This window comes from Microcaecilia unicolor, unplaced genomic scaffold (genome assembly GCF_901765095.1).
Source record: "Microcaecilia unicolor unplaced genomic scaffold, aMicUni1.1, whole genome shotgun sequence".
Taxonomy (NCBI): Eukaryota; Metazoa; Chordata; class Amphibia; order Gymnophiona; family Siphonopidae; genus Microcaecilia; species Microcaecilia unicolor.
In genome coordinates this window covers 93,078-119,560 of record NW_021963882.1, presented here as the reverse complement: position 1 = coordinate 119,560, position 26,483 = coordinate 93,078, and the positions used below count along the sequence as shown (strand labels likewise).

Sequence of the window (26,483 nt, the reverse complement as noted above, 5' to 3'; positions counted from 1 at the left end):
TGGTTACAAAAGGCTAGAGACGGCTTTCACTGTAGCTGCAGCCTGCTGCTATTTAAACCCCCCAGAGCAGCGGGACTGCCAGAGAACTACTACTACTACTATTTAGCATTTCTATAGAAACAGCTGATCCATCCTGCTGTGGCTGGGGAGGCATAGCCTCCCCAAGCCTCTTATACCGGGCGCCTATGATCACTGACATACCTAAAAGGTCCCTTGGCAGACAGGAATTAAATCAGAGAGATTGACAGTTCAAGAGACCTAGCTCAATACAATTGTTGCAACAGGGAGTGTCAATGGTTGTTGTAGTACCCTCCACTAAGAACCAACGATGAGAAATCAATAAAGGCTGGGGCAGATGAGACATAATGACCACCGGCATCAACAGAACAAAAAGAAGACATAGTCATAGGGAACTCCAAATACAATAGAATACAAAATGCTAAGGTATTTGCCAGAATTGTCAGATAGATGGGAGTTCGTCCCCATATTTCGCCCCAAGGAACTCGCCCAACCAGCATTATCTGCTCCCTGGGTGCATGCTGCCGTGGTGCAAACTGCCGCCAATGTGAAAGCTTTAAACCTCCTTCCGGGATCAGGATGATGGCAGGTCACATGACTAGGACACTAGCAATCCCGAAGAAGTTGGACAGAATTACTGAGATAGGTAACCTGAGACCTGCAGAGACAGAAAATATGCACATATGCTTTTGTAGCCTGACCACTTCTCTATAATACAATCTCTCAGAATCTCTTGTTTTTCATGTTTATTTGTTTTGACTAGATTTTAAGCTCTGTGGAAAAGAGGCAGTTTCTTATTATGTCCAACCAGAGTTGTACGTGCCTGGTAGTGCTTTGGAAATATGAGCTAGTAGTAACAGAACAGCCTTTTTTCAGGATCTATCCTATTCATTGAGGAGAAAAATGTCTAAATAGAAAACTATCATGTAATAACTGTTGGATTATTTGTAGTAAATAATTAGCAGATTTTATACACACAGCTTCAGCTTTAGAAATGTTAATTTCTTTTCTTCATCTCTCTCATACACCCCAGAATAATTCACTGCTGAGTCACTTTAAAGTTGAAGTAACAAAACATCTGTTTACTCACAGTTTGTAGTTAGATTATATTCAGACAGGCTTATATATACATAATACTATACATTTGGATTATCAGCTCTTTCCATGTGCTTAGATGGTAATGGATGCTCACACCATAGATCCTCAGCTTAGGAGAGAGATCATGAGCTCCATGTGCTGTGCCTAACCCCCACAGGAAGTTGCATGGGTGTGACCTCTCAGAACAATTCACATCAGAGGTCACAGAGTAATCACAGAGAAAAAATTGGTGACAGGCAATGCATGTAAAATACAATACATTATTCCAACAAACCCCTTCTCATGCATAACTGTCATGCAATTATTAATTCATACAAAGTCCAAGCTTTATTCGCAGATTCTCAAAACGTTCTCTGGGTAACGGTTTGGTCATGATGTCAGCTGTCATCTCACTGGTGTGACAATAGTCTAGACTGATGACCCCTTCTTTCGCCAGCTCTCGCACGTTGTGATATTTCGTTGCGATGTGCTTGGTGCGTGACTGAACCTTGTCATTCTGTGACAGTCTGATGCAGCTCTGATTATCTTCCATTATCTGGATTGGTCTCTGTTCAGCTATTCCAAAATCCAGCAAAAGTTTTTCAATCCACATCAGTTCTCTGCATGCTTCTGATACAGCCACATATTCAGCTTCTGTAGAAGACAGACTCACAATACTTTGTTTATGACTGGCCCAAGAAATTTGTACATTTCCATACATAAACACATATCCACTTGTGGATTTATAATCAGAATGATCCCCTGCCCAATCTGAATCACAGTAACATATTAGTTTTGGATTACTATTGGCTGAAATCTTTAATTTACAATCAATGGTACCTTTTAAATACCTTACCATCCTTTTTGTTGGAATGTAATTGTATTTTACATGCATTGCCTGTCACCTATTATTTCTCTGCTATTACTCTGTGACCTCTGATGTGAATTACTTAGAGAGGTCACACAGCTATGCAACTTCCTGTGGGGGTTAGATGCAGCACATGCAGCACATGGAGCACATGGAGCTCATGATCTCTCCTAACCTGAGAGGATCTATGGTGGTGTGAGCATCCATTACCATCTAAGCACATGGAAGGAGCTGATAATACAAATGTATAGTAATATGTATATATAAGCCTGTCTGATTATAATCTAACTGCAAACTGTGAGTAAACAGATGTTTTGTTACTTCAACTTTAAAGTGACTCAGCAGTGAATTATTCAGGGGTGAATGAGAGAGAGAGATGAAGAAAGAAATTAACATTTCTAAAGCTGAAGCTGTGTGTACTAAAATCTGCTAATTATTTACTACAAATAATCCAACAAAAGGGTTATGGGCCCAGGGCCAGGAATTGAAAAAGAAGAGAAATATTACCAGGCAGAAAAAAAGGCCACATTTTTCTCTTAAGTTTTAAAGGAAAGATTCAGTCTGTCTCTCTCTCCCCTCACACAGCAGACAGAAGGCTAAGAAAATGGCTGAGGGAAGAAATTCACCATTGTTCTATTCTCTCAAGGTGCCTAGATTAACTGAGTTTAATTATCAGCAGTGGGAACTAAGATTTATATGTCTCCTTCGAGCAAAAGGATTAAATATATGCTTAGACCAAGACAGAACAGCTGAAAATATGGCTGAATGGGACAATGCAAACTATTATGTGAAGTGCATGCTTTTGGAAGCTCTCTCAGAGAAACAAGCCATATTAGTGGAGGGAAAAGATACACCAAAGGACATCTTATATAAACTGAGAACTATGTATGCAACTACATATGCAAAGCAGCAACCAATTTGGTTGGCAGAGTTGAATGAAACCAAATTAAGGGATAAAAGTAAATGTAATGATCACATTATGCATCTTATGTCTTCATTTCAAAAGTTAGAACTTTCTGGAATTCCCATGTGTGATGCATTGAAAAGAGCATTTCTTTTTACCTCACTATCAAAGAAGTTTGATGTTTTTAGGTCTGTAAATGAGGCCATTGAAGGGCAATCTTTTGAACAGGCAACATCAAAACTAAGGCAGGAATGCATAATAAATTATTCTGAGGAGATGTGTTCTCAAAGCAAGTCAGAGAGAAATGAAACAAATTTCTTGGCAAAGAACAGAGGAAGGCGGAGCTATGGGAAAACTCCACCCAAGGGCAAGCTGATTTGCTACTCATGTGGAAAGGAGGGACATGTATCTAAATGGTGTAAGGAAACACAAAACACTCCCTCTAGCTCACCTAAGCCAATGGAACTAAAGAATTTTCAAACCAGGAAATGTATGAAGGACAAAGATAAACACAAGGGCTTTCTAATGGCAGAAAAATCTTTGACTATGGTAAATAATAATTCAAATGAAAGTACTTGGATTTTGGATTCGGGGAGCACATGCCATTTAACCAATTGTAAGAATTTCTTTCAGGAAATGTGTCCAGAGGAAGGTATTCTTAAAACTGCAAACGCAGGGACTGCTAAGATCCAAGCAAAAGGTATTGGATTCTTAAAATGCAAAGTGTCTAACGAAGTTAAAGAAATTCCTGTAAGTGATGTCTTGTATATTCCCCAAGCAGTTTGCAATATGCTTAGTGTATCTACATTAGATAAGAAGGGATTTGTGATTCATTTTGAAAACAGTAAGTGCACAATCTCTAAAAATGATGAAGTGTATGCTGAAGCTTTTATGCATAATGATGTTTATAAGCTGAACATTTCAGGTGAAGCCTCACATATGGCGCAAGTAAGGAAGAATGATGGTAAATGTAGTCTGGAAATCTGGCACCGCCGCCTGGGACATCGTGATTCTAAGGTGATCCAGGATCTTTACAGTAAGCAACTGGCCACCGGCATTCAGATAAGTGCAGATGCTGGTAAAATGGAGAAATGCATAGACTGTGTTACTCAAAAAGGTGTGAGACCCTCATTTCCTGCATACACAGGAAATAGGAGTAATAAAGTGCTGGACTTAATACACAGTGACATATGTGGACCGTTTAATATCCCATCATTGGGAAATAACAGATTTGTGCTAATATTCTTGGATGATTTCTCTAGATATTGTGTGGCCTATTTGCTGAAAGAAAAAAGTCAAGTCACAGACATGCTGAAGAAATACGTAGCCATGGTGAGCAACAAATTTGAAAGAAAACCAAAGGTTCTTCAGACCGACAATGGTGGTGAGTTCACTTCACAAAGCATGCGCACATTTCTAGAACAAGAAGGCATTCAACATATCACAACAGTAGCTTATACACCAGAGCAAAATTCTGTTGCAGAGAGAAAATTTAGGTCAATTGTGGAAATGACCAGATGTATGCTGTCAGATAGCAATCTCCCCAAAAGACTATGGGGGGAAGCCATTCTCACAGCAGTGTACCTACAAAACAGAATGCCAACTAAAGGCGCTGAGCGCACACCACATGAGACATGGCATGGTAGGAAGCCAAACCTGTCACACATAAGAACATTTGGAAGTACAGCATATGCTCATATACCAAAGCAAAGAAGGCATAAGCTGGATTCCACAACAGAAAGGGGCATTTTAGTTGGCTATGCTCCAGGACACAAAGGATATAGAATTTTGAATCTGAAAACTGGCATTGTTGGCATAAGACATGTTACATATTTTGATGAAAACAAAAGGGTTGATAAAGGCTGGATTATCCCAGATGAGCCTTATCATCCAGAATATGAAACTAGAACCATAATAGACATGCCAGTGTATATAAATGCCATACCAAGGCAGATGTCTGAAAGCAACTCACCTGTATCTAACGAGGAACAGGCAGAGGAAGCAGACACAGAAAGGATCATTGAAGAAGACAGTACAGTTGGAGAAGGGGAATCAATTGGAGAAGGACTCTCAGATTTAGAGGATGCGGAAAGGTCAGACCAACCTGTTGTCAGACGCTCATCCAGGGAAAACAAAGGTGTTCCACCCCCAAGACTGTCTTACCTAACAAAGTCAGCAGAAGCTCAAGAGCCCTTAACATGGGATGAGATTGAGAAAATGCCAGCAGAAGAAGCTGCTGAATGGCATAAAGCTGCACAAGAAGAAATTGATGCATTGGATAAAAATAATACTTGGATTCTTACAAAATTACCTCCTGGCAAGAAAGCTATAGGATGCAAATGGGTATTCAAGTTAAAAAGGAATGCACAAGGAAAAGTGGAAAGGTATAAAGCCAGATTAGTGGCAAAGGGATATCTTCAAAAATATGGAGAAGATTTTGATGAAGTGTTTGCACCTGTAGTGAAACACACGACAATCAGAACACTTCTGAGCATTGCAGTCTCAAAAGGCATGCAAGTAAACCACATTGATGTGAAAACAGCGTTTCTTCATGGAGATATAACTGAAGACTTGTACATGGAACAGCCAACAGGTTTCATAAATACAAAACAAAGACAGCTAGTGTGTAAATTAAACAAAGGTCTTTATGGATTAAAGCAAAGTGCAAAATGTTGGAATGATAAATTGCATGAAATATTGACAAATTTAGGATTTAAGCAAGGTGAAGCAGATAAATGCTTGTACACTAGGTGCACAAATGGACAATATGCATACATTTTAGCTTTTGTTGATGATCTGCTCATTGCAAGCAAAAGTGAGCAAGAGTACAAGGACATTGTAAAGTGTTTAAACCAGAATGTTGAGATAAAAGAACTTGGTAATGTGTCATACTATCTTGGTATAGAAATTGAGAAACAAAATGATGGTTCTTATCTTCTAAGCCAGAAGCAGAAAATAAATGAGCTTATTGAAAGTTTAGGTATGCAAGATGCCCAAGTTGTAAGCACTCCCATGATCACTGATTTTCTGAAGGATGAAACAGTAAGAGAACCTTTACCAGATAACATCCAATATAGATCAGCCATAGGTAAGCTTTTATATCTAGCTACCACATACAGGGCTGATATAGCAAATGCAGTAGGAATTTTGAGCAGAAGGGTCAGCTCACCTACCAAATCAGATTGGACTGCAGTTAAAAGGATGGTAAGGTATTTAAAGGGTACCATTGATTGTAAATTAAAGATTTCAGCCAATAGTAATCCAAAACTAATATGTTACTGTGATTCAGATTGGGCAGGGGATCATTCTAATTATAAATCCACAAGTGGATATGTGTTTATGTATGGAAATGTACAAATTTCATGGGCCAGTCATAAACAAAGTATTGTGAGTTTGTCTTCTACAGAAGCTGAATACGTGGCCGTATCGGAAGCGTGCTGAGAACTGATGTGGATTGAAAAACTTTTGCTGGATTTCGGAATAGCTGAACAGAGACCAATCCAGATAATGGAAGATAATCAGAGCTGCATCCGACTGTCACAGAATGACAAGGTTCAGTCACGCACCAAGCACATCGCAACGAAATACCACAACGTGCGAGAGTTGGCGAAAGAAGGGGTCATCAGTCTACACTATTGTCACACCAGTGAGATGACAGCTGACATCATGACAAAACCGTTACCCAGAGAACATTTTGTGAATCTGCGTATAAAGCTTGGACTTTGTATGAATAAATAATTGCATGACAGTTATGCATGAGAAGGGGTTTGTTGGAATGTAATTGTATTTTACATGCATTGCCTGTCACCTATTATTTCTCTGCTATTACTCTGTGACCTCTGATGTGAATTACTTAGAGAGGTCACACAGCTATGCAACTTCCTGTGGGGGTTAGATGCAGCACATGCAGCACATGGAGCACATGGAGCTCATGATCTCTCCTAACCTGAGAGGATCTATGGTGGTGTGAGCATCCATTACCATCTAAGCACATGGAAGGAGCTGATAATACAAATGTATAGTAATATGTATATATAAGCCTGTCTGATTATAATCTAACTGCAAACTGTGAGTAAACAGATGTTTTGTTACTTCAACTTTAAAGTGACTCAGCAGTGAATTATTCAGGGGTGAATGAGAGAGAGATGAAGAAAGAAATTAACATTTCTAAAGCTGAAGCTGTGTGTACTAAAATCTGCTAATTATTTACTACAAATAATCCAACACTTTTAACTGCAGTCCAATCTGATTTGGTAGGTGAGCTGACCCTTCTGCTCAAAATTCCTACCGCATTTGCTATATCAGCCCTGTATGTGGTAGTCAGATATAAAAGCTTACCTATGGCTGATCTATATTGGATGTTATCTGGTAAAGGTTCTCTTACTGTTTCATTCTTCAGAAAATCAGTGATCATGGGAGTGCTTACAACTTGGGCATCTTGCATACCTAAACTTTCAATAAGCTCATTTATTTTCTGCTTCTGGCTTAGAAGATAAGAACCATCATTTTGTTTCTGAATTTCTATACCAAGATAGTATGACACATTACCAAGTTCTTTTATCTCAACATTCTGGTTTAAATATTTTACAATGTCCTTGTACTCTTGCTCACTTTCGCTTGCAATGAGCAGATCATCAACAAAAGCTAAAATGTATGCATATTGTCCATTTCTGCACCTAGTGTACAAGCATTTATCTGCTTCACCTTGCTTAAATCCTAAATTTGTCAATATTTCATGCAATTTGTCATTCCAACATTTTGCACTTTGCTTTAATCCATAAAGACCTTTGTTTAATTTACACACTAGCTGTCTTTGTTTTGTATTTATGAAACCTGTTGGCTGTTCCATGTACAAGTCTTCAGTTATATCTCCATGAAGAAATGCTGTTTTCACATCAATGTGGTTGACTTGCATGCCTTTTGAGACTGCAATGCTCAGAAGTGTTCTAATTGTCGTGTGTTTCACTACAGGTGCAAACACTTCATCAAAATCTTCTCCATATTTTTGAAGATATCCCTTTGCGACTAATCTGGCTTTATACCTTTCCACTTTTCCTTGTGCATTCCTTTTTAACTTGAATACCCATTTGCATCCTATAGCTTTCTTGCCAGGAGGTAATTTTGTAAGAATCCAAGTATTATTTTTATCCAATGCATCAATTTCTTCTTGTGCAGCTTTACGCCATTCAGCAGCTTCTTCTGCTGGCATTTTCTCAATCTCATCCCATGTTAAGGGCTCTTGAGCTTCTGCTGACTTTGTTAGGTAAGACAGTCTTGGGGGTGGAACACCTTTGTTTTCCCTGGATGAGCGTCTGACAACAGGTTGGTCTGACCTTTCCGCATCCTCTAAATCTGAGAGTCCTTCTCCAATTGATTCCCCTTCTCCAACTGTACTGTCTTCTGCAATGATCCTTTCTGTGTCTGCTTCCTCTGCCTGTTCCTCGTTAGATACAGATGAGTTGCTTTCAGACATCTGCCTTGGTATGGCATTTATATACACTGGCATGTCTATTATGGTTCTAGTTTCATATTCTGGATGATAAGGCTCATCTGGGATAATCCAGCCTTTATCAACCCTTTTGTTTTCATCAAAATATGTAACATGTCTTATGCCAACAATGCCAGTTTTCAGATTCAAAATTCTATATCCTTTGTGTCCTGGAGCATAGCCAACTAAAATGCCCCTTTCTGTTGTGGAATCCAGCTTATGCCTTCTTTGCTTTGGTATATGAGCATATGCTGTACTTCCAAATGTTCTTATGTGTGACAGGTTTGGCTTCCTACCATGCCATGTCTCATGTGGTGTGCGCTCAGTGCCTTTAGTTGGCATTCTGTTTTGTAGGTACACTGCTGTGAGAATGGCTTCCCCCCATAGTCTTTTAGGGAGATTGCTATCTGACAGCATACATCTGGTCATTTCCACAAGTGACCTAAATTTTCTCTCTGCAACAGAATTTTGCTCTGGTGTATAAGCTACTGTTGTGATATGCTGAATGCCTTCTTGTTCTAGAAATGTGCGAATGCTTTGTGAAGTGAACTCACCACCATTGTCGGTCTGAAGAACCTTTGGTTTTCTTTCAAATTTATTGCTCACCATGGCTACGTATTTCTTCAGCATGTCTGTGACTTGACTTTTTTCTTTCAGCAAATAGGCCACACAGTATCTAGAGAAATCATCCAAGAATATTAGCACAAATCTGTTATTTCCCAATGATGGGATATTAAACGGTCCACATAAGTCACTGTGTATTAAGTCCAGTACTTTATTACTCCTATTTCCTGTGTATGCAGGAAATGAGGGTCTCACACCTTTTTGAGTAACACAGTCTATGCATTTCTCCATTTTACCAGCATCTGCACTGATTTGAATGCCGGTGGCTAGTTGCTTACTGTAAAGATCCTGGATCACCTTAAAATCACGATGTCCCAGGCGGCGATGCCAGATTTCCAGACTACATTTACCATCATTCTTCCTTACTTGCGCCATATGTGAGGCTTCACCTGAAATGCTCAGTTTATAAATATCATTATGCATAAAAGCTTCAGCATACACTTCATCATTTTTAGAGATTGTGCACTTACTGTTTTCAAAATGAATCGCAAATCCCTTCTTATCTAATGTAGATACACTAAGCATATTGCAAACTGCTTGGGGAATATACAAGACATCACTTACAGGAATTTCTTTAACTTCATTAGACACTTTGCATTTTAAGAATCCAATGCCTTTTGCTTGGATCTTAGCAGTCCCTGCGTTTGCAGTTTTAAGAATACCTTCTTCTGGACACATTTCCTGAAAGAAATCCTTACAATTGGTTAAATGGCATGTGCTCCCCGAATCCAAAATCCAAGTACTTTCATTTGAATTATTATTTACCATAGTCAAAGATTTTTCTACCATTAGAAAGCTCTTATGTTTATTATTGTCCTTCATACATTTCCTGGTTGGAGAATTCTTTTGTTCCATTGGCTTAGGTGAGCTAAAGGGAGTGTTTTGTGTTTCCTTACACCATTTAGATACATGTCCCTCCTTTCCACATGAGTAGCAAATCAGCTTGTCCTTGGGTGGAGTTTTCCCATAGCTCCGCCTTCCTCTGTTCTTTGCCAAGAAATTTGTTTCATTTCTCTCTGACTGACTTTGAGAACACTTCTCCTCAGAATCATTAATTATGCATTCCTGCCTCAGTTTTGATGCTGCCTGTTCAAAAGATTGCCCTTCAATGGCTTCATTTACAGACCTAAAAACATCAAACTTCTTTGATAGTGAGGTAAAAAGAAATGCTCTTTTCAATGCATCACACATGGGAATTCCAGAAAGTTCTAACTTTTGAAATGAAGACATAAGATGCATAATGTGATCATTACATTAACTTTTATCCCTTAATTTGGTCTCATTCAACTCTGCTAACCAAATTGGTTGCTGTTTTGCATATGTAGTTGCATACATAGTTCTCAGTTTATATAAAATTTCGTTTGCTGTATCTTTTTCTTCCAGCAATATTGCTTGTTTCTCTGAGAGAGCTTCCAAAAACATGCACTTCACATAATAGTTTGCATTGTCCCATTCAGCCATATTTTCAGCTGTTCTGTTTTGGTCTAAACATATATTTAATTTCTTTGCTTGAAGGAGACATATGAATCTTAGTTCCCACTGCTGATAATTAAATTCAGTTAATTTAGGCACCTTGAGAGAGTAGAAAAATGGTGAATTTCCTCCCTCAGCCATTTTCTTAGCCTTGCCTTCTGTCTGCTGTGTGGGGGGAGAGAGAGACAGACTGAATCTTTCTTTTAAAACTTAAGAGAAAAAAGTGTGGCTTTTTTTTTACTGCCTGGTAATATTTCTCCCTTTTTCAATTCCTGGCCCTGGGCCCATAACCCTTTTGTTGGATTATTTGTAGTAAATAATTAGCAGATTTTATACACACAGCTTCAGCTTTAGAAATGTTAATTTCTTTTCTTCATCTCTCTCATACACCCCAGAATAATTCACTGCTGAGTCACTTTAAAGTTGAAGTAACAAAACATCTGTTTACTCACAGTTTGTAGTTAGATTATATTCAGACAGGCTTATATATACATAATACTATACATTTGGATTATCAGCTCTTTCCATGTGCTTAGATGGTAATGGATGCTCACACCATAGATCCTCAGCTTAGGAGAGAGATCATGAGCTCCATGTGCTGTGCCTAACCCCCACAGGAAGTTGCATGGGTGTGACCTCTCAGAACAATTCACATCAGAGGTCACAGAGTAATCACAGAGAAAAAATTGGTGACAGGCAATGCATGTAAAATACAATACATTATTCCAACAATAACAACCCAATCACTTCCAAAACTCCAAAAAGTGAGTGGATAACATCAACACTCATCCTCGGCAGCAACTCATTTCAAACAGGAATATCTCCTGTGACTTACCTGCATTGTCATCGGCTCCAGTTACTCAATAATGCTTTTTCATAAGACTTTCTCACTTTTTTTACAAAATACTTTTAAATATCTTATACAAATTCTAAGTCCGATCATTAGAACTTATCTTTTAAAGTTCTCAGACCTGCGCCAACATGGGCTATGTTTCACCATGCTGTGTCAGGGTGATAGGTCCTTCACAAAGACGTCATTACATTTAGGCATCTCCTGCCTCCACTGCATACAAATCTACCTCATGAATATTCATTGTGGATATACTGAAAACCTGACTGGCTCCAGGACCAGGTTTTGGAACCACTGGGCTAGTGTATTGTGGCTCATGCCTAGATGTTAGGTATGTTGTATAGTGTTCATGACAGTTTTAGCTGCTCGTGCTAAAAAGCCTATTTCACTCCCCACCAAGATGTTTCATAGTTATTTATACCCAACCAATCCCTGTGATGGCTGCTGGCTCACTGTGCTTCATTGTTCCTTGGTACAGGCAGCTTCTGGTCAGTTTCCTGACTCTTGTCTTTATTTCTTGTTCCTGGGAGCCAACCTTGGATCACTGAAGTCCTGGTGATTGCATCAGCCCAAGGGCAAAATTTAAAGAAGATTACAGAAGCTAAAAACAGAAGAATCATGTTTTTGCTTTGCTTCTGGGCTTCTCAGTGGTTCTTAGATCACTGAAGTCTAAGCAGGTTGCCTACACCCAAGAGTTCCACCCAAGAAGAATGACAGCTGCTAAAGGCAAAATAATCCCTTTTTGGCTATTGTCTCTTGGGCTGCTGCCTTCTGTATTCTTATCATCTCCTGTACTATGGTACAGGGAGAAAAGATTTAGATTTGTTAGGAACTAGGCAACATTGTGGGGAAGGGGTGTAGCCTATTCAAAAATGATGGGCTCCACCTTAACCAGGGTGAAATCAGGCTGCTGGTGCTAACATTTAAAAAGGAGATAGAGCAGCTTTTAAATTAGAACTTGAGGGAAATCTGACATTCATTCAAGAGTGCATGGTTTGGAGTAAGGCTTCTTTGAAAGGTATCAAAACATGGAACTTAGGACATCTTGATAGAAAGGTACAGTAAAGGCAAAAGTAGCCCAAGTGCTTTAAAATAAAGAGCAGAGTTGAAAGATTGCAAATTATCTCAGTCAACTGCTAAGCAGGTTGTAAATCCAATATGAAAGATTGCGGAAGCCATTTTCAAGAAGCTGTCGCTAGGGGCAGGAGCGAGGGGGGGTTCACTCCTGCCCCCAACACCTTGCTGGACCACCAGGGAAGTCAGATATGTCCTGGGGAGTGTCTTGTCCAAACTGGGAGGTGGGATGGGATTAGTGCTACTGTCTGGGGGGAGCTGCTGTCCAGGGGGAGAGGGCAAGACGGGGGAGGCAGGGATGTTATGGGGGGGCTGTTGTTTGGGGCCGCGGGGGTGGAGCAGGCACGCATAAGCTCCAGCAGCCTGCCCACTCATAAATATCCCCCGATATTCACTGCTGGTACCCGGACATGGCCTGGCACTAAATATCAGAGGATGATTTACCCAGCGATGATCAACGTTTTTAAAAAACGCTGACCGCTGCTGACTGAATACTGGTGGGGGGGGGGGGGGGGGGCTGGTGTGCATGAGGCCCGCTTGACTAGAACAAGGAATTGGGTGTTTTTTGTGATAGGTCCCGTTTTCTCAAATGAACTTGTAGGATAACTGAGGGATGAAAGCTCTTTTGGGTTAGTTTAAACGTCTTCTTAAGGCCTACTTCTTTACTAATGCCTTTGGTGGAAATTGATATTGTATCTGGGAGATGTAGTGTGGTTGTATGGCCTGTTATGAGTGTGCTTTAGTGTCCAAATTATATTTCTTTTCATTACTTTTTGTATATAAGTACATAAGTATTGCCACACTGGGACAGACCAAAGGTCCATCAAGTCCAGTATCCTGTTTCCAACACTGGCCAATGTTTTTATTACTACAGTTGTAAACTGCTTTGATATGTAAGGCGGTATAGTAAATTAATAAACTATAAATGATAAGACACCCATTATATCCCTATGGTCATCATCATATGACATCTGCTAATCGTTAACGTGCTAAATCTGTTAGTACACCTTAATAAAAGGACCCCATAAGCTGCTGCATTTAAAAGCACCTTGCAGTGCACGCAATGCAAAGTATTCTATATATTGTGTGCATTGCTAGGCGAGACACCCAAGACACATCCATGGTCTGCCCACAGGTGCATCCTACTTCCCTTTGCATACTAAGCTACATGCACACCATGTTTACTAGCATTTAAGCATGTATTTACAAGTTAAGGGTACCAATCCCACACGTAAGTGCTAGTATCCTGTAAACACTGGTGTGCAATTGATACCTTAATTTAAATGTGCCTTATAGAATTGCCTTTTATGACTCTTACCTTATGGGGGCTTCTGTAGTGAGGAGTAGCTCTGAATGATGTCCTTGCACTACAGGGATAGGATGATTAAGAGGCAAATTTGCCAGTGAATACATAACAGTAAAAAAAGATTACAAAAGTATAATAACCAGGATATAATTTATATCACAAGATTTATATATTTACTCTTTACATGAGTTACTAAAAGAAGCTTCAGTAAAACTTGCTACCTTGTTAGAGGGTTGCAAAGTCTCTCAGAGTGCAATGGGCTGTTTGATATTTTATGCATCTGTAAGTAAACTCATCTTGTGCAGAAACATTTAAATGTGCTATTGGAAGTTTGTCAGATTGCTCTTCTGAATAAGTTAAGCAATCTTTCATAAGATCTACCTATAAGACATGGAAATGGAAATCATAATGTTTTTGAGAAATTATATTTCATTTTTATAATGAAGGATTCTCTAGAATGGTATGATTAAATTGGATATATGCTGCTTTAATGTTATTTTTTTTTCCAGAGGCAGTTTATGAACATACCTTTTTCTCTCATTTGCTTAAGGCAGTCCTGTGTTTTCAATTTATTTTATTTATTTGGATTTTGCTCACATCTTTTTCACTAGTAGCTCAAGGTGAGTTACATTCAGGTACACAGGGTATTTCCCTGTCCCAGGAGGGCTCAAAATCTGAGGCCCTGTTTACTAAGGTTCACTAGTGTTTTTAGAATGTTCTAAACATGCTAGTGCACCTATAGAGTGGCTTAGTAAACAGGACCCTAAGTTTGTACCTGAGGCAATGGAGCGTTCAGTGACTTGCCCAGGATCATGAGGAGCAGCAGTGGGATTTGAACCAAGCCCCTCTGGATATCAGGCCCTGTGCTCTAACCACTAGGCCATTCCTCCACTCCACTGTGTTTATTGAAGATTTTTCTAGTTGATGTCTTTATAAATTCTGCTTATACTACTATTTCTCTTTCATAGTTAAGGGGTAGTTACTAAGCTGTGGGAAAATGTAGTGTTTTGTCACTGCTTAGTTTACCACAGGAAGCACTAACCTGTGGTAAGTCAGCACCACAGGTCAGTAACTCTTATGTTATAGGACTAGGACTGCTGTATATGAATTGTCATGGCCCCTCCTCCTCCCACCATGCAAAAATATATTCAGATCAACAAAATAGGTTCCGGCCCCTCTGAAGTCACCTCCAGGCCTCTCACCTCCAGTCACCTCTTGGACTCCCACCCTAGAAGATCACCCTGGGACACTATAGGGAGGCCCTGAGTGTCTAGTAGCTGGAGCAGAAGTGATTTCCAATAGCACCTGCCCCATTGGGCTCTGGGTTCAAAATGGCACTGGTTCAATCCTAGTGGTAATCTCACTGTACTACCATTAGGGACCAAGCTGCCAAATAAGGGTGAAAAGAATCCTTAAAACCAAGCTTGCTTGCTTGTTAACCTTGTTTTTTTGCAAGCGCAAATCGTAAAAAAAACCCAATGCTACCACAGGAGAGTTGTTTCCTACATCAAGGCTGTCCATTCCGACAAGCAAGCTTGGTTTTAAAGATTTTCCATGTTCGTTTTCAGAGGCATTGGACACATTTATATTTTAAATAATTTACATCTTAACCCTGACCCCTGAGGCAGGCGTTGTTTAACGCCGAAACACGGCCCGTGTCGGGTCATCAAACATACAGTATAAATGGCAAGAGGCGTACTCACTCGCAAATGCGCAGTAGAGACCCTCTCTGTCCCGCCCCCGCGTCAATACGTGATGACGGGGGCGTGACAGAGAGGGAACCTGCGCACCTGTGAGTGAGGGAACCGCTGTCGCCACTGCTCCCCCCCAGGGTTGCCGCTACCGCTCACCCCACCCACCCGGAGTCGCCACCGCCACCCACCCTCCACCCGGCCTGGGTACCTGGCTTCACTATTCAAACCGCCGGAACGCAGCACACAGCTCATCTGAGCTGCCGTTGACCTTCCTTACCTGCCTGTGTCCCGCCCTCGCTGACGTTACGTCACACGATGGCGGAACACATGCAGAGAAGAAGGAAGGCCGACGGCCTCTCAGATGAGCTGTGTGCTGCGTTCCGGCGGTTTGAATAGTGAAGCCAGGTACCCGGCCTGGGTGGAGGGGTGGCGGAGGGGACTCCGGGGGGGAGGGGCGGCGGCGACCTATCCGGGGGGGGGGGGGGTCTTTCAACCCCCCCTTCCTTTACTAGCCCGTTTTTACGGGCTCAACGGCTAGTTTACCAATAAAATAATCCTGTTGTCTCAGTATTGAAGGCCCAGTGTTGCTTTTTTTGTTTGTGTACTTTCTATGTATGCTGTTTACCCTCTATGTTTGGTTTATATACACACATGCACATGTCTTGGCATCTAAATGTTGGCCCTCTCTATAGAATTACCTTCTTAGGGCTCCTTTTACTAAGTTGTAGTAAGCACTTAATATGGTTTACCGCAGGACATGCTGAGGCATCCTGCGGTAATTTTGCCAAGTTCATCTTAAAACCAATAAAGATAATTTCTAGTCTTTTCTTACCCTTCCCAAGTTAACTAGATGATTCACTCTGATCTTGTGTGGATGATGGAGAGCTGTAATGATATAGTTAGTACTTCAACTGATCGAATTGCACCTTTGCAATTGAAATTTGTCTATGGTATTCTGAAGGGATATTTAAGCTGAAACAATCTTGTTGATACTTGCAGTGTAAGTGGCATGCCATTGGTGCCTTTAATGACAAAATAAGTTGGAAGTTGGCATTGCATTTTGGGGATTCATCAGGGAGGGACTGTGATTGAAAGTAATGATAGTTTGGCCAGTCCCTTTAAAAAGCAGCAAGGAGCATTGGGCCACTGCTTTGTGCCAGGAATAAATCAATTTGAATAGACAACAGTTCCACAGTGGGGGTAATAAATCCAAAAACTGACAATGACCCAGCACTGGATTATTTAACATATATAAAGTAGCGGGTGCTCTGCCATTGACTTCAGCAGTAACTCTTTACACACTCGTTTACCTTCACATTGTGTATTGCTGGATGCACCATGCTGTTTATGTGCTCCTTGATCTGAGAGATTAAGCGGCCAATCAGTATACGTCAAGCCGTTGACCCCTGATGAAGGCTTTTTGAGCCGAAACACGGACTGTGTAGGGTCCCAATAAACTTTATTTTGGTGCTCTTACTACTGTGTCATTTGGACTCTTCTTATTGGATTTGGCGTTCTTCCACCCTTGTTTGTTTTTTTCCCTCTTTTCACACTAAGACATTGCTCAGTGAATCACTGTAATCGTCATCGGTCATATAACCTTTAATGCATATCTTAAAAGCTTTTTTATAATATTTTAGAGATTTTAAAGAAAAATGTAACTTAGCATAATCAGCAGCTTTTTAATTAAATAATAACAGACCCACACCAACATGGTCCATGTTTTGGAAACCTGCTTAGGATCTGGTCCTGCAATGTAATAAAATCATATCAAAAACCCAACTCTCAACCCTACTAATCTAAGAATAATCCCCACTTAAATCTCACCTCAATTGCCTTGACTCTTACATATACGTCAACTGATTTTCAAAATGGGAACCGGGCAAAAAGACTCTCTCTCTCTCTCTCTCTCTCTCTCTCTCTCTCTCTCTCTCTCTCTCTCTCTCTCTATGTGGAATGTCTTTCATTAGCTCTGCAGAATCCCTCCCATTTAAAGGGAGCACTACTAAAACACTATAGCTGATTAAAACCCCAATCTATCTCCAAATTTAAACCACCCAGATATATAGTATTCAGTTGATATGTCCAATGTTGTTCCTTCATATTTTAGAGACCAGTCATATCACCTCCCTCCCACCCAATTTCAATTTTATCTATAATCCTCCATTTTAAATCAGAAATGGTATGAGCTTTTTCGTCTCAATAGAGGTAATCAATAGAAGAAGAATAAAATAAAACATGGAAAAGAAAATAAGATGATACCTTTTTTATTGGACTAACAATACATTTTTTTGATTAGCTTTCGAAGGTAGCCCTTCTTCGTCAGATCGGAAATAAGCAAATGTTGATAGATGACAGTATATATAAGTGAAACATCAAAGCATTTCAGTGACAGTCTAACAGGATGAGGGTGGGTTAGGTGAGAGACAGGGAGAGCCGGGTGGATGAGGGACAGGAAGATATGCATGGTGATAAGAACTCTCAGCTCAAAAGGAAACCAATGGTACTAGCAGTACTTTACATTTACTAAAGTCTTTAAGTCTCATATTAAATGTAAAGTACTGTAAGCGCTACTGATGGGGCTGCATCCAACAATCAAGAAGAATCATGGGAAAAACATTGAATGTGTCTGTATAAAACAGTGCTTTTCTACATCCCTCTATTCCCCTTCCTCCTGTATCCCTACCTGCTGGAACTACTAATGAACTGGTGATGAGAAATTAAAAAGGTCTGATCCTTTGCCATCTGCACTGTGCAAGATACAGTAGCAGTTTGTGTGTCTTTGCTTCAATGCGTTATAATAGCTGTTTGTAGCTATCTGAATACAACCCTTGCTATTTTGTGGTTGTTTTATAGCTAGCAAAGGACAAAAGATACTGCACTGCTTATTTTCACAGCTTGTTTATTTCATGGTATGACCCCCAGTGATAAGTGATTTAAAAAACAAACCAAACTTTGCAAAATGTCTACAGAAAGGCTAGGCTGGTTTATAACACTATCATTCTAGAACTATGTGAGTGGGTATCCCTTTATGTGGTAGAGCACTGAACTATTTATATGACATCCAGTCTATGTACATCTGTTGAAGCCAGTTGTTGTTGATTTTTTTTTCAGGGCCATAGATTGCCTTTTACTGTATAACTATTTAAAGCTACCTTGACAAAACAGTGACAGATTGGCATTTTGATAAAATACAGATGGGCTACTGGTTTGATTCTGAGTCAAGTATTGACTAGGGCATGAAATCTGCAGTGCTAATTTACCTCTAGGCAAGCTGCTAAAACAAGTGTTGAACATAAAGAATGACGCTGACTCTCACTTTGAAAAATATCTCTTAATATGCAAGTCAAAGTAATATGATTAGTTGTTCCTTTTTATAGACATTGAAGACTCTACTGGATAGTCTTCTTCCAAGTCATAAAGCTCCATTTTAACCATGAGGAATCCTGAAGTCAGAAAAATGGGTCCTTTTACAAAGGCGAGCTAGCCTTTTTAGTACGTGCTAAAAATAAGTGTGCGCTAAATGCTGAAGACGCCCATATATTCCTACGGGCATCTCTAGTATTTGGTATACACTAATCATTAGCACGTACTAAAAATGCTACCGTGCCTTTGTAAAAGGACTCCTTAAATTACACTCTTAAATTTACACTCCTAAATTTATGCTTCTAAATTGTGAGCATAACCTATGCTCCTAAATGAATGCTCCTAATTTAGAGCCTATTAGGTCAGATTCTATATATGGCGCCTACAAAATAAACATATTCTATAATTGGTGCCTAGATTTAGGTGCCAATTATAGAATACACTTCGTTGATATTTCAGCACCTAAATCTACACTATACACCAACGAAAATGTGATGTAAATCCCAGTGCGTAGATTTAGGCGCACTGAGCCATATTCTATAACTACGCATATAAATTTCAGAATGCCCATGAAATGCCCATATCCTCACCCATAACCATGCCCCTTTTTGCCTGCACCTGTTAGAAGTTTGGCACACATTGTTACAGAATATGCTTAGAGAGTTGTGTGCCTAGATTCTAATCAGTGTCAATCAGTGCTCATTATTGCTTGTTAAGTGCTGTTATCAGCATTCATTAGCTTGTTAAATTAGGCACATTGTTATAGAATCTGCGCCGATTTTGGCGCCGATCTCTAGGCACACTATAGAGAATCCGGGGGATTGGGCCTTATTCTACAAAGTTTATGCTCCTACATTTATGCTCCTAAAATTTACACTCCTAAATTTATGAGCATAATTTATGCTTCTAAATTGTGAGAATAATCTATGTTCCTACATACTAAATTTAGATGTGTACATTTAGGAACATAACTTTAGGAGCATTACCTTTATAGAAAAAGGCCCTTAGCGTGCACTAAATGATAAGATGCCCATTATATTCTAATGGGTATCTTATCATTTAGTGTATGCTAATCATTAGCACACCTTAGTAAAGGAACCCCAAAATTTCTGGACACAAGCAAATGGTAATTAAGATAGGGACCCTTTTTTTAAGAAATGGGCTTAGTGCATTTTAACATGGGAACTTCCCATGCGCTTAGCCTGTTTTCACATCCTAAGGATTAGATTCAGGATATGGTGCCCAAATTTGGGCTCTGAAAACAAATGTGCACTGAGCACTATTCTATAAATGGCACTCCAATTTGAGTGCTATTTAAAGAATGGCACTTACCCCCAGATTCTTTATAGTTTGCCTAGAGATTAAGGCGTGGATTTTGTAACAACGCATTTAACTTAAGCGCAACAAGCTAATGAGCACTGATAACAGCACTTAAGCAAGAATGAGCACTAATTGGCACTGATTATAATTTAGGTGCACATGTCGCTAAGCACATTTTGTAACGATGTGTGCCGAACTTCTAAGGCACGTGGGGAAATGGGTGTTTCATGGCATTCTGAAATTTAGGCACCTAGTTATAGAGGGGTCCTTTTACAAAGTCACGGTAAAAAGTGGCCTGCAGTAGTGTGGGCATTTCTTTTAGGCATGCACTGGGCCATTTTTCACTATGGCTAGGAAAAAGGCTATTTTTTAATGGGCCAGGAAATGGCCTATTTACAGCCTGATCCCTTACCAACACCCATTGACCTAATAGTAAGGGCTCATGTACTACCCACGTAGTAACCATGCAGCGCATGCCAACGTGAGTGTGCATGCTGGTTACTGTCGGAAACACCCCCACAGTAGAAAATAGAAAATAATTTTGTACCATGAGGTTCAGCATGTGCCAAAATCGGAATTACTGCCGGGCGCACATGCTACCCTGGTGGTAATGCTGACTTGGCACACCCTACCTGCAAGTTAGCCCTCCCGCTCCTTTTTAAATGGGCTCCAGAATACGACCCAGTGCGCCTTAATCTACATGCTGGGATTTACGCCACATTTTCATTGGTGTAAATGGATGTGCGTAGATTTAGGCGCTGAAATATCAACTAAGCATATTCTATAATTAGCGCCTAAATCTAGGCACTGATTATAGAATACGCTTAGTTGGCTCTGATTTCAGTGACAATTTTTTAGGTGCCATATATTGAATCTCCCTCTTAGTGCCAGGATCCGTGCCCAATTTTGGGCCCGAGGATTAACACCAACTGAAACCTGGTGTAAATCCTTGCATGTAAGTTAGGCACAGATCCTACAAATTCTATAATACTGCACGTATCTTAAGGGCTTCTTTTACAAAGCCGCATTAGCGATTCTCACACAGCAAATGAGTAGAAGTCCATAAGAATTGAACAGGCTTCCTCTTATTTACCACGCAGAAATCGGTAGCATGGCTTTGTAAAATAAGCCCTTAGTGAATGTCCCTGACCCACCCATGCCCCTCCCATGGCCACACCACATTTTAAGTTGCGCACAAAAAAATTTGCATGTGCATCTTTATAAAATAGCAAGATGTGTGCACAAATCCAAATTGTTACCAATTTACACCACTAATTGATTGTTTTATGCCCAATTATTGGCATTAATTGGCTCATTACACAATTAAATTGTGCACGCAAATTGAGAATGTGGTCAAATTTGTGTGTGCAATTTTGAGCGCCATATATAGAATCTGAGGGACAGCATACATTAGGGCTTAACGCCCTTTAGTAAAATGGCTCCATAGTTTTCTCTTTTTAAATACTTACTCATTTTCAGAATACTCTGGCAACTGGGAAAGAGGTGGACCTGAGAACATCTGTCTTGTGCTTGCAACACTTAATATAATACAACTATTTAAAGAATCCTTACAGTGCTGTCCTTTTGCTATTTATGGGGTCCTTTTACTAAGGTGCAGTGAAAAATGGCCTGCGCTGGTGTAGACGCGTGTATTGGATGCGCACATGTGCATTTTTCAGCGCACCAACAAAAAAGGCCTTTTTTGCCAAAAATGGACGTACGGCAAAATAAAAATCAGTGCGCTTCCATTTTGGGCCTGAGACCTTACCGCCACCCATTGATTTAGTGGTGCAAGTTCTCGTGCGTTAACTGGGCGGTAATCATCAGTGTGTGTAGACTGCCAATTACCACCCGGTTAGTGCCACGCAGTAGGAAATAAAAAATATTTTCTGCCGCACGTATCAGACACATGTAAAAAATGGAATTACCACCCAGGGCATGCGGTAGCCGGGCGGTAGTTCCAAATTGATGCACGTTAGTAAAAGGGCCCCAATATTTGGATTTAATTCAGTGAAAATCTACCTAAAGCTACATTAAAATATAACAAATGTGATCTAAGAATAATATCGCTGTTTATAAACATATTTCATTTCCAATTCCATCTACAGATATTTTAAACTTCAGAATAGCTTTTTAAAGAGAATCTGTTCCAGTATAATTCATCTAATATTACTTTTCCAGTTTAGGGAAATTTATTTTTGTTGCGATCAAGAGATCAATTTTTCTACCTCTTGCTTGGTTTTGCACTAACAGAGTGAACCTTATCTCTTGCAAAGTGGAAAGCTTTCTGCAGTGATATTTTTCTGTGAGGTAAAAAAAAAACGCATATGTATTTGCATTGCTGTCAGATAGCAAAATGTCAAATGTATGCACCTACTTAGAATGAGGAAAGCTGATGATAAATCTGATTTAAAAGAAATGCTTGTATTGTTCTGATTGAGAATGCTAACTGCCTGGCCAACAATGTGACCATGACAGCCTCATATGAGAAGCTCTTTGATATTTAAAATAAGGGTCAGTGTTCCAGCTTTTGTTGAAGGAGATTTAACATTTTGAAGTTAAAGGGGATGTATGTTATGGCCAGATAGATGAACATTTCGTGTTATGAAATGCTCAAGATTTTCTATAGACACTAACACTGTTGTATGTAGCATCTGCATTCATTCCTAAGAAAATCAAGAGGGGCATAATCGAACGTGAACGCCCATCTCCATGGGCGTCTATGTTCCGAAAACGGGTATGTGAAGAGGCAGGACAGACCGTATTATCGAAAAAGATGGGCGTCCATCTTTCGTTTCGAAAATACGGTTTGGACGGACCAAATGCCATGGATTTGGTCCCTTCTGAGATGGGCGGGTTTTTTTTTTAGCAATAATGGAAACTAAAAACGCCCAGCTCAGAAACGTCCCAATCCAAGCCATTTGGTCATGGGAGGGACAAATGTACAACACTACCATAGCTCTTAGGGGTGAAGGGGGCAACTAATGTGGGTACAGTGGGTTTTAGAGGCCTCCCATTTACCACCACAAGTGTTATGGGGGGGGGGATGGGCCTGGGTCTGCCTGCCTGAAGTGCACTGCAGTACCCACTAAAAGTGCTCCAGGGACAGGACTTGTTGCTGGTGTATAACCTTGGCACAGCAGTTGACACCTGAAGACTAATCTCGCTGAAAACGTCCTTTATTTGATTAAGCACCTTTACTCACAGTTAACTGCAGATCAGAGGTTGTGCCCCACTGGCAACAAGTCTCACTGGTACTGAGATTAGCAGTAGGTCCGAGCTGGCAGAATGGTGTACAATGCCCTCTTTCAGCAACATTCAAGGTAAGAACTAAGTGCTGTAACGTGGCTAACACATGAAAGGGATCTAAAAGTGTCTTACACAAATGACCACTACCTCATGGACTACCGGAAACAAAACAGGGCACACTCTGACCCAGTAAGCAGAGGGAAAAGCACCATGGGAGTAGAGCCTACCAACTACCAACATCGTGAGCATTTGACACAAGCTAGTGGAATCACGGAGCCCAATACCCTACACCCACCACAATGCATTGGTGATGTGACTCTGCACTGCCCTTAACAGAAAAGGTGTCACACTCACCCGAGACCCACATCAGAACCACGGAAAGGCTGTCAGAGGATAGAACACATTCTGCTGTCATGGAGGTGGGTACGACATTTGAGGCTGGCTTACAGGCTGGGAAAAAAAGTTTGTAAAGTGGGTGTTTGTTGGTGGGAGGGGGTTAGTGACCACTGGGGGAGTCAGGGGAGGTCATCCCCGATTCCCTCCGGTGGTCATCTGGTCAGTTGGGGCACTTTTTTGGGACTTGGACCTGAAAAAAAGGGTCCAAATAAAGCGAACCAAATTCTCGTCAAAAACGCCCTTCTTGTTTCGATTATTAGCTAAAGACGCCCATCTCTCCTCGGGCGATAACCACGCCCCAGTCCCGCCTTCACCATGCCTCTGACACGCCCCAGTGATCTTTGTTCATCTCCGTGACGGACTGCAGTTGAGGACACCAAAAATCGGGTTTCGATTATACCGATTTGGGCGCCCACGGGAAACGGACACCCATCTCCCGATTTGGGTCGAAATATGGGCGTCTTTCTCTTTCGAAAATAAGCTGGCAAATGTCTGCACCAGTCCAGAAAATTTGCAGGACCTGTCTACTTTCTAGGATTTTAGTGAACACCAGGCATCAAACAGTAGAGGAAAAAAGCAGAACCTCTCGCAGATGTTGTCCAGAAAAGATCTTTATTAACAACAGTCTTCAATAAAAACAAAGGGGACCTGACACAACTCGTGTTTCATCCCTACCAGCCTGCATCAGGGGTCTAGGAAACTACCATCTCAAACATATTCCCAGACAAGTCGTGAAACAAAGTCTCCTATTGGCAATCTCTTTAAATGCAAAGATCTGAGGCACAGATTGACTCACAGAGTTCCTGAAGTGTCATAGTGCCCCATATCTCTTGCTATACTGGGGAATTAAAGAAGTGACTTGTCTTAATCCCTCCAGGGGACAACTGCTCAATCAGAGCACCATTCTGTAACCTGCCAAGTATCAGGTCTAAACATCAACATCCATCTTTCTGGACATAGATATTAAGTTTATCAAGTTTATTAAAAATTTACTCTCCTCTCCTTCTGAATTCGGAGTTGAACATCCATATTTTGGCCCCTCCCTATCCTCGCCCAATACATGCCCAGACCACACCCCTTTTCTATAAAGACTTACTGCAATTTAGACATCCATATCCTGCCTTCATAGAATCAGGATTTAGACATCCATGCAGTATGGATATATCTAAATGCTGGTTTTCAGATGTTCAAAACATAAATAGCGCTTCTAAAATAAGGGTCAAAGATATTCATTGAGGAGCTTTCACTCAAGTTACACAGATTTTGTTTGTTTTTCTGAGATATCTACCCTAACTAGAGAATAACAGAAGAAAGTCTGATCAGCTTCCTTTTATTTCATGGAAAAGAAAAAAAATGCTGCTTTGGAAATCCTGGAAGTTGGGCAATACCACCCTCTGTTTTAAAAAACTCTATCATATTCCATTGGCATAGGATACAGAGATAGTGTCGATAAAGAGTTGTAAAAAAATTCTGTTTCAGAATCACTGACTGGCCTTTTTGAAGAGGCAGTACCATGGATGCTGCTGGATATCACAGCATTTGTCTGCTTAAATGCAGCTTTGTCGGATCACAATCAATTCATACATGACGCCAAACTGGGACAAACTTGAAGGTCCATCAAGTCCAGTATCCTGTTTCAAACAGTGGCCAATCCAGATCATAAATACCTGGCTAGATCCCATTCAAAAATACCCCTCCCTTTCTCATAAGATATCTCTCTCTCTCTCTCTCTCTCAGGGGCCCTTTTACTAAGCCGTGCAAGTATCTATGGGTGCCCAACATGCGCCAAAATGGAGTTACCACGCGGCTCTTTCCGCAATGTCATTTTTGGTGCGTGTCCAATACGCAAGGCTGAAAAATAATTTTATTGTCAGACGCGTGTATCAGACGCGTGCCAAATGGCATTTGGCGAGTGTAGGTCATTACCACCTGGTTACTGCATGAGACTTTACTGCTAGGTCAATGGCTGGTGGTAAGGTCACAGACCCAAAATTGATGCATGGCAATTTTGATTTTGCCGCAGGTCCATTTTCAGCAAAAATTTTAAAAAGGCCTTTTTTACAGGCGCACTGAAAAATGGATTGGTGCATGCCCAAAACCTGCACCTACACTACCAGAAGCCATTTTTCAGTGCACCTTAGTAAAAGGACCCCTCAGTTTCTGTCACAAATATACTCTATCTGGATTTACATAGTACGCATGGACTCACACTTCGCATCAACCCATCACCCACTCCTGCACCCACAAACACACACAGGAATTAATCCGGGGGGGGGGGGGGGAGTACTACAGTGCCTATTTACTAATGTATGTCAGCTTTAATACTCACAGATATTCAAATAACCTTTTTAGGTATAAATGCCACATTTACTATCCAGTGTTCATCATTGTAAGGTTTAACACGTGCTCTCCTAAAGAAAAATAAATGAACTGCACCTCAATGGAAGAGCCATGTTAACACGTAGTAATGGTGCTGCCTCCGCATCCCCCAACCTTCAAAGCCATACTCACCACCCCTTAACTTTCTTCTTATTCTGAACTATATAGATTGCAATTTGCTGATGAAATATTGGAGCAAACAACGTGCACAATGAAGCCAAGAAACCTTCAGGTAAAACACCAACACATAGATAGTCATAGACAAGATACCATGCTGAATAATGAAAGAAATGTACAGGAAATACTCACAGAGTGGATCTCCACCAGCCATGCTCATACCACTGAGGGATCTCTACCAGTCACCAAGGCACCCTTGCCCCTTCCAGTGTTACCAACA

General features: G+C 40.6%; 1 long non-coding RNA gene across 1 annotated transcript; it reads right to left on the bottom strand.

The window, feature by feature from the left end:
- Positions 1-301: 301 nt before the first annotated feature.
- On the bottom strand, positions 302-26,483 carry LOC115459694. The gene is made up of 3 exons (XR_003940321.1): positions 26,396-26,483; positions 13,695-13,743; positions 302-676 (listed from the first exon to the last, which is right to left on the bottom strand). It is a non-coding gene; the product is annotated as an uncharacterized LOC115459694 (long non-coding RNA).